This window comes from Hemiscyllium ocellatum, chromosome 38 (genome assembly GCF_020745735.1).
Source record: "Hemiscyllium ocellatum isolate sHemOce1 chromosome 38, sHemOce1.pat.X.cur, whole genome shotgun sequence".
In the NCBI taxonomy this organism is placed as follows: domain Eukaryota; kingdom Metazoa; phylum Chordata; class Chondrichthyes; order Orectolobiformes; family Hemiscylliidae; genus Hemiscyllium; species Hemiscyllium ocellatum.
This window is the reverse complement of record NC_083438.1, coordinates 30510394-30519752: the sequence shown is the minus strand read 5'-3', so window position 1 is coordinate 30519752 and position 9359 is coordinate 30510394. Positions and strand designations below refer to the sequence as shown.

Below are 9359 nucleotides of genomic sequence, written 5' to 3'. Positions count from 1 at the left end.
GAGGGTCAGTGCCGAGGGAGCGCCGCACTGTCGGAGGGTCAGTGCCGAGGGAGCGCCGCACTGTCGGGGGGTCAGTGCCGAGGGAGCGCCGCACTGTCGGAGAGTCAGTGCTGAGGGAGTGCCGCACTTTTGGAGGGTTGGCATTGAGCGATGTGGTTTCTGTAAATGAATTTGTTCTTCCTCTGATACAGGTCTTCAGATATTCGAGGTGCAGCTGGTGTTGAGGAGAGCCCTGACCAGTATCTGGACTGAAGTGAATGATCAGAACGAGGTAAAACTCCCTGGCGATGTGGGGTGATGGTACCTGAAGCTGGCCTTTCATGGGAATGTGCAATCCTTCCCAGCCGGGCTTTCAGTGTCCTGTGGGCAAGTGATTGCAAGATGGCATGTTGTCTGAGGGACAAGGGAAGTGTGGTGGTGGTTGAGGCTGGGTGTTTGTAGTCGTATTGCTGATGGGTGGTGTGAAGGAGGAGAGGGAGAAGGGACCTCTTGCTGAGCTAATGCTGGGGAGCGTGCATGGTTCATGTTGGATGAGTTGGGGAGATGTGTTGGGGGTAGTGAGGGGGAGGGGAACCTCTGTCCCAATCACACGCCACCTTGTCCTCTGTTTCTCTGCTTTTCGCATTCTCCCTCACTGTCTGTGTCTCTTTCTTTCTCTCTCTCTCTCTCTCTCTCTCTCTCTCTCTTCCCACCCCCCCACACACTCTCCCCCTCCCTTCTCTTCCCCACCCCAACCCAACCTTCTCTCTGTTCCTCCTTCGCTGTCTTTTTCTCTCTCTCTCACCATCTCGTTCAATGTTTCTGACTTGCCTTCTCCTCTCTCTTGCTCCTTCAACTCTCTCTCTCTCTCTCACTCTCTCACTCGCCACCTGTCTCCCTTTCCCTTATTGTCACATCTCTGCCACTGTCTCTTGTCTGTGCATCCTTGTTCTCTCTCCATCTCTCTGCATCTACCCCACCCCCCCGTCTCTGTCTCACTCTCCATCTCTCTGCCTCTCGCTCCCTTTCTCGCCGCCCCTCCCCAGATTGTCGTTCACAGGATCACTTACTCCAGACGAGCACAGTTGGAGAACTCACTCAGGGATGGTTGCCGCGTGGAACTGGTGCTGGAGGCTGCGCTTGGTTTTACTCGAGTCTTCCGTGAGCTGATCAGATCCCAAAAGGTACATGCCCCGAACGGTAGGAGAGAACCTCATGACCTGGGAGGTAGGGTGTTTGTGTGGACGGAGGATTGGTTTTCCAGTAGGACGCACAGGATTGAGATAAATGTGGCCTTTTCAGGTTGTCAGGATGTGACAGATAGAATAAGCACAGGGATCAGTGCTTAGGACCACAGCTCGGCAAAAGTGAGGACCGCAGATGCTGGAAACCAGACTCTAGATTAGTTTGGTGCTGGAAAAACACAGCATCCGAGGAGCAGGCAAATCGATGTTTCAGCCCTTCATCGGGAATGGAGGCAGGGAACCTCCAATTTTAACTTCACTGCGAATCCTCTTGCAAGAATGAAGTCGTTCTCCTCTCTCCACAAGAATCTCAGTGAGTCATCTCCTCTGCCCTAAAGCTCTTTGTATTCTTTGCTACCTTCTGCCCAGCCCCACTCCCCTCCCGTTTAAAGATGTGGAGACTTTGGTGAGGGTGCAGAAGACGATTACCAGGATGCAGCCTGGATTAGAGAGGATGAACTATAAGGAGAGGCTCGCAAAACTCGCGGTTTATTTTCGGAGCAGCGGAGGCTGAGGGGAGACTGATGGTCTGTAAAATTGCAATACGTTGATAGTGTTGACAGTCAGAAGCATCTTTCCAGAGTTAAAATATCTAAATCTATGGGGCATGCATTTAAGGTGAGGGGGGAAAAGTACAAAAGAGGTGTGAGGGGCATGTTTTTCTACATAGAATGGTAGGAGTCTGGAACGTGCTGCCAGGGATGGTTCTGGAGGCAGATACGAAAGGGGGTTTAAGGGACTTTTTAGGTAAGATAATGTGCAAGGAATGGGGGCATATGGACTAAGGACAGGCCAAGGGATTAGTTTAATTTTGGAGTCATGTTCGGCCCAATATTGTGGGCGAAAAGGCCCATTCCTGTGCTGTGCTGTTCCACGTTGTATGAGAGTGTGGAGAGAGCTTTACTGTGTATCTAACCCCGTTCTATCCCTGTCCTTGGGGAAATCCGTGGGTGAGTCTCTCTAAAAGTAGAGTTGGGGGAGGAGTCTCAATGCTTTTTTTTGCATATTTTTGCTGCTGAGAGAGGGGGAGAGAGAGTTTGCTCTTTCACGCTCTCTCACACATCGTCTCGTGCTCTTGCGCACTCTCGCTCTCCTCTTTCTTCTCGCCTTGTCCCTTTCTGTCTCTGCCCCCTCAGCCCTGCATCTCTCTTTCCCCTCACCCTGACTCTCCCTGCGCTCTCTGTCTCCCTGTTTTCCAGGCTCTCTCCCCAATCCCTCCTCACCCACAGACTGCGTCTGTCTGCCTCTCTGTCTGCCTCTCTGTCTGCCTCTCTGTCTGCCTCTCTGTCTGCCTCTCTGTCTGCCTCTCTGTCTGCCTCTCTGTCTGCCTCTCTGTCTGCCTCTCTGTCTGCCTCTCTGTCTGCCTCTCTGTCTATCTCTCTGTCTGCCTCCCTGTCTCACGTGGAGTGAATTATTGTACCTCATGCTTTCCTCTCCCCAGCCTCTGATTGGACATAACATGCTCCTGGATCTGATGTACCTTCATGACAAGTTTTATCGACCACTACCAGGTACTGTGTGGATGATTATCTTTGACATGTCAAACAGCACTTTGCCGCTTAGCCCGTCTCCTGTCAGCCCCCCCTTCCATGCCTTGTTCTCTCCCTCTTGTCTTTCCTTTTCCTCACTCTATCTCCCCCTTTCTGTCATTCTTTCTCTCTCATTCTTCCTCTCTCCCACTCGCGTCTCCCTGCTCTCATGCCATACTGTGCCAGTCTACCTCGTGCTCTCCCCTGTCCTTTCCCAGCTGTGCCATCCCTGTGCCCCCTGCCTGAAGCTGTTTGTCTGTTTCCCTTTCAGAGAGTTTTGTTGAGTTTAAGACCAGTACCCACAAGCTGTTCCCCTCGGTGTTTGACACCAAACACATCAGCAAGAGGACCAGACAGGTAAGGAATTCACCCGCCAGCTCAAATAGAGAGACTTTGACAGAGAAAGAGAGAGAGCCCTTCCCAGATACGTGGACTGTGACTGAGAGACAGAGCGAGAGAGTGACCTCCCTAGTTATAGGAGTGTGTGTGTGTGTGTGTGTGAGAGAGAGAGAGACACAGAGAGAGACCTTCCTAGATATAGGGTGTGGGAGGGAGAGAGAGCGACCTCCCCAGTTATAGGGGAGAGTGAGAGAGAGAGAGAGACCTCCCCAGTTACAGAGGAGACTGTGAGATGGAGAGACCTCACCAGATATAGGGGAGTGAGTGAGAGAGAGACACCTCACCAGTTATAGGGGAGTGAGAGAAAGAGAGACCTCACCAGTTATAAGGGAGAGTGTGTGTGTGAGAGAGAGAGAGAGAGAGAGAGAGAGAGACCTCCCCAGTTATAGGGGAGTGTGTGTGTGTGAGTGAGAGAGAGAGCCCCCCCCCCAAGTTATTGGGGAGAGTGTGTGAGAGAGAGAGAGACCTCCCCAGTTATAGGAGAGACTTTTGGGGGAGAAAGAGAATGGGGATGGGAGGGAAACTTCTGCAGATAATGGAGTAGTGTAGGTTAGGTGGGCTTCAGATTGGTTTTGCAAGTCAGTGCAACTTTGAGGGCCAAAGGGCCTGTTCTGCGTTGTAATATTCTGTGTTCTGTATATCGGTTGGGGGTGGGGTAGGGGGGAGGGAAATCTCTGCAGATATCAGACTGAGAGGGGGAGGGAAATGTCCCCAGATATAGGAATGGTAGGGACAGAGGGAGGATGAGCCGACTGACCCCAACACCGTGGTGCGGGGAGCCATTCAAGCAGGGGGAAGAGAAGGGAAATGTTGTTTTAATTAGGGATAAAATAGTTCGAGGCAGAGCCACTGTTCTCTGTGACCAGGATCGCGAGTCCCCAGGGTTGTGTTACCAACCTGCTGCTCAGGTTCAGGATCTCTCAGCTGGGCTGCAGAGGAACTTGGAGTGGGAGGGGAAAGATCGTGGTCCGCGTAGGTCCCAACAAGATAGACAAACTAGGGCAGAGGTTCTGCTAGGGGAGCATGAGCAGCTAGAAGCTCAATTAAAAAGCAGAACCAAAAAGGTGGTAATCTCTGGATTCCAACCTGAGCCGTGAGCTAATTGGCACAGAGTCAATAACATAAAGCAGGTAAATGCGTAACTGTGGGAGGCGCAGTGATCAGGGACATTAGAGAGCTTGAATTAAAGCAGGAGTTAACAGTACAGAACTCTGAGGTTATTAAAATGTTCAGCACAGAGCGTATGGAAAGGGTTAGCTATCAATTTTCAAGCATACTAGACAAACTAGAGACAGTGAGCAGAAGGGGAGTTAATACAGGACTGAGTGGGTTTTATCTAAATGCACGCGGTATAAGGAATAAGGTAAATGAGCTTGTGGCACACATTGAAACTGGCAGGTATGACGTGTGGGTATCACGGCAGCAAGGGGATTAGGATTGGGAGCTGAATATTCAAGGATATACATCCTGTCGAAAAGATAGGCAGGTGGGCAGAGGGGGTGGGGATGCCTTATTGGTAGGGAATGAAACTACTTCAACAGTAAGAAAGGAAGTAGGGTCAGATGGCGAGGAATCTGTTGTGGGTAGAATTGAGGAACCGCAAAAGTAAAAAAGGCGTAATTAGAGATACTTACAGGCCTCCAAACAGCAGTCAGGAGCTGGGGTGCAAGGAGATTGAGAAGGGGTGTAGGAAAGGTAAAGTTACAGTGACCATGGGGGATTTCAATATGCAGGTGGACTGGGAAAATCCGGTTGGTAATAGATTGCAAGTGAAAGAATCTCTGCAAGGCATATATTGGATCCTGTTGCTTTGAAGGCCAGTTTGGCATTTCCCTTCCTTTGTGGTCACCAGGCAAACCCAAGATGCAGCAAAGATAGTGGACAATGTGTGGCCAGTGAATTATCTCAAACAACCCTGACCCAGTGCCACATAGTGACAGAGGTGGCAATGCTACAGTGTACCATTTCAGAACAGAGCATGCTGCCCAGATACGGGGGGGTGCGTGAAGGTTTGGAGGGTTGAATCCAGGTAAACATGGTGCCTTCCTCTTGTTTTACAGGAGTTTCTGTCTCTCCGAATTCCTAATCTCTTCGCTCTTCACGCTGCCCTTGAAAGGTAAATGGAACCCAGGTCGCAATGAGGTTAGAGGTCAAACTTTCACCCCCTGGGAATTGGTGGCATTAGGGTGGCAGTGCCAGTGCATGACCGAACGTTCGTCAGAGAGGCCAGTGTTAGCTGTGAGTCACCCCCTTAATCGGGGGAACAAGAGAGAGAAGTGCAGAGAGGATCAGGGGTGACGTTCCTGAGGTTAAAGGGGCCACAGCAATGGAGCGATGGGAATCAATGGATGTGGAAGAAGCCAGGTTCGGAGCAGTTAGGAATCAGAATTGTAGAGGCTGCAGGGGGTTACAGAGATAGGGAGGGGTGTAGGGGCTGCAGGGGGTTACAGAGATAGGGAGGGGTGTAGGGGCTGCAGGGGGTTACAGAGATAGGGAGGGGTGTAGGGGCTGCAGGGGGTTACAGAGATAGGGAGGGGTGTAGGGGCTGCAGGGGGTTACAGAGATAGGGAGGGGTGTAGGGGCTGCAGGGGGTTACAGAGATAGGGAGGGGTGTAGGGGCTGCAGGGGGTTACAGAGATAGGGAGGGGTGTAGGGGCTGCAGGGGGTTACAGAGATAGGGAGGGGTGTAGGGGCTGCAGGGGGTTACAGAGATAGGGAGGGGTGTAGGGGCTGCAGGGGGTTACAGAGATAGGGAGGGGTGTAGGGGCTGCAGGGGGTTACAGAGATAGGGAGGGGTGTAGGGGCTGCAGGGGGTTACAGAGATAGGGAGGGGGGTGTAGGGGCTGGAGGGGGTTACAGAGATAGGGAGGGAGGGGTGAGATCACAGGGGGAGCGAACATTTAATTGGCCGAATGTTAACATTGAGCTGATGTGGGACAGCGAGTTGCTGCCAATGTGGTCCGTGGTGAATGTGCCTTGAAATATGGAGGAACCATGGCCGAGGTGGTGGTGACTGAGGGGGGAGGCTGGGAAACCTCTCTGCAGACTCCTGAAAACAGGAAGAATCGGGAGTGAGAGATGGAGCAGCGGTGGGGTGATGTTCCTGCACACAGCCTGGCCTGGGCTGTGGGAGGGAGGCAGGGTTTGGAAGGACGCTGAATGGAAACACAGTCTGAATGTTGACCCGTCTGCACTCTCCTTGGCTCCATGTTCGTTTAGCCGACTCATCGACCTGGCCCAGCGTGGACCCACATTGAACCACACTGCAGTCTGCCAGAGATACTGTGAGTAACGTCACTGCCTTTCCCTGTCCCTTCAGGGTCTGGAAACAGAGAGACAGACTGTCAGGCAGAGAGTCCGAGAGACGGGCAGACGGAGAGACAGACAGACAGGCAGAGTTAGAAAATGTGAGAGTCCGAGGGTGAAGGAAGAAGATGGATAGACAGGGAAGGAAGGAGGTAAAAACAAGGACTGTAGATGCTGGAAAACAGATTCTGGATTAGTGGCGCTGGAAAAGCACAGCAGGTCAGGCAGCATCCGAGGAGCAGGAAAATCGACGTTTCGGGCAAAAGCCTTTCATCAGGAATACAGGCAGAGTGCCTGAAGGATGGAAGGAAGGAGGGAGAGAGATGGACTGAGAAAGAGGCAGAGAGGAAGAGAGAAATGGGAAGAAGGATGGCCAGGCAGTGTGGGAACAGGCAAGTCAGAGGGACCAGGACGGAGGGAGATGGACGGTTGGATGGACTGATGGAGGGAGACAGCCTGAAGGATATAGGGAGATGGACAGAAAATGTGAGGGAGGTGGAGAACCAAGATGGAGGGAGAGGGAAATAGAGACACAGACAGAGTGAACAACAAAGAGGTGAGAGGGACAAGCAGATCTACATCGTGAAAACCCTACCCTTCGTTAAAGCCACATCAAAAGTTGCTACAGACAATAAGAAGGAATAGTGTCAAGACTAAGATATTTTCAGAGATAAGGAATTGCTTAACCTACAGGAAGCAGAGAGGAGAACAGATATTTATGTTTTGAGCTGGTTAGCTGTCCCTGGTAGAGTGCCACCAAGACCAGTGATCGGTTCTCAATTATTTCTCAACTATATCAGTGACTGGGATGAAGGAAGCATACAACTTGGCAGCGAAATTTATCATTAGTACTGTGATCGCTTAGAGAATATTACAGGGCAGTATAGTGGCTCAGTGGTTAGTGCTGCTGTCTCAAAGTGCCAGGGGCCCAGGTTCGATTCCAGTCTCGAGCGACTGTCTGCGTGGGTTTCCTCCGGGTGCTCTGGTTTCCTCCCACAGTCCAAAGATGCGCAGGTTAGTGCGGATTGGACATGGGAAACGCAGGGTTACAGCAATAGGGTAGGAAGGTCAGGTCTGGGTGGAATGCTCTTTGTAGGGTTGGTGTGGACTCGATGGGCCGAATGGCTGTCTTCAACACTGTGTAGGGGTTCTATGTTAAGTGATTAAAAAATCTCACGAAATGTTATGGTCATTTGCGAGAGGAATGGGATAAAAACATCAGGGAAGTTTTACTGCAGCTGTAACAGTGTGTTGGTGAGATGACATCTGGGGAACTCCATAAGGTTTGGTCCCTCCCCATTTCAGAACAGATAGAATTGCTTTGGAATGAATTCAGGGAAGTCTCTTTCCACTCATTCACAGGATGAAAGGGTTACCCCACGAGGACAGGTTGAACAGCTTAGGTCTTTAGCCATTGGATGTGGGATGGAGAAGTGGTTGAACTGAAATGTGTAAGATTCTCGGGGTCTGGATAGAGTGAACACTGACGTCTCCTCTCATGGGGGATGTCTAGAACTTGGGCAAAGAGTTTAAGGATACCGGGACTCCTTTGTCATTCATATCAACCATTTAGAGTCATAGAGATGTACAGCATGGAAACAGACCCTTCGGTCCAACCCGTCCATGCCGACCAGATATTCCAACCCAATCTAGTCCCACCTGCCAGCACCCGGCCCATATCCCTCCAAACCCTTCCTATTCATACACCCATCAGATGCCTCTTAAATGTTGCAATTTTACCAGCCTCCCCCACATCCTCTGGCAGCTCATTCCATACACGTACCACCCACTGTGTGAAAAGGTTGCCCCGTAGGTCTCTTTTATATCTTTCCCCTCTCACCCTAAACCTATGCCCTCTAGTTCTGGACTCCCCAACCCCAGGGAAACAACTTTGCCTATTTATCCTATCTATGCCCTGCATAATTTTGTAAACCTCTATAAGGTCACCCCTCAGCCTCCAATGCTCCAGGGAAAACAGCCCCAGCCTGTTCAGCCTCTCCCTGTAGCTCAAATCCTGCAACCCTGGCAACAGCCTTGTAACTCTTTTCTGAATCCTTTCGAAGGAGACTAGAATTGTACGCAATGTTCCAACAGTGGCCTGACCAATGTCCTGTACAGCTGCAACATGACCTTCCAACTCCTGTACTCAATACTCTAACCAATAAAGGAAAGCATACCAAACACCGCCTTCAATATCCTATCTACCTGCAACTCCACTTTCAAGGAGCTATGAACCTGCACTCCAAGGTCTCTTTGTTCAGCAACATTCCTAGGTCCTTACCATTATAAGTCCTGCTAAGATTTGCTTTCCCAAAATGCAGCACCTCGCATTTATCTGAGTTAAACTCCACCTGCCACTTCTTTGGATGAAAATAGAGGTGGCGTGGTTTGTGGGTTTTCAGATGACACCAAAATTGGTGGTATAGTGGATAGTGAAGCAGGTTACCTCAGTACAACAGGATCTTGGTCTGATGGGCCGAGGAGTGGGAGATGGAGTTTAGTTTAGATAAATGTAAGGTGTTGCTCTTTAGTGAGGCGAGTCAAAGGTCCTGGGGAGTGTTGTTGAACAAAGACACCGAAGGGTTCAGGTACTTTTTTGCTTTGAAGTGGTGTCACAGGTCGACAGGGTGATGAAGGCATTTGGCATGCTTACCTTCATTGATCAGAGCATTGAGTACAGGAGGTGGGATGTCATTTTGCGACTGTACATGACCTTGATGAGGTCACTGTTAGAATACCGTTACAGCTCTGGTAGCACTGTTATAGGGAGGATAACATTAAATTGGAAAGGGTGCAGAAAACATTTACAAAGATGTTACCGGGATTGGGTTATAAGGAGATACTGGATAGGCTGGGGCTTCTTTCCCTGGAGGGGAGGAGGTTGAGGGGTGACCTTAAAGGT

The 9359-nt window shown here is 50.7% G+C and overlaps 1 long non-coding RNA gene across 1 annotated transcript; it reads left to right on the top strand.

Moving 5' to 3' along the window:
* Window positions 1-3051: 3051 nt before the first annotated feature.
* Window positions 3052-6440, top strand: LOC132833860 (uncharacterized). Its single transcript, XR_009647120.1, has 3 exons — window positions 3052-3109; window positions 5212-5267; window positions 6371-6440. It is a non-coding gene; the product is annotated as an uncharacterized LOC132833860 (long non-coding RNA).
* Window positions 6441-9359: the final 2919 nt, after the last annotated feature.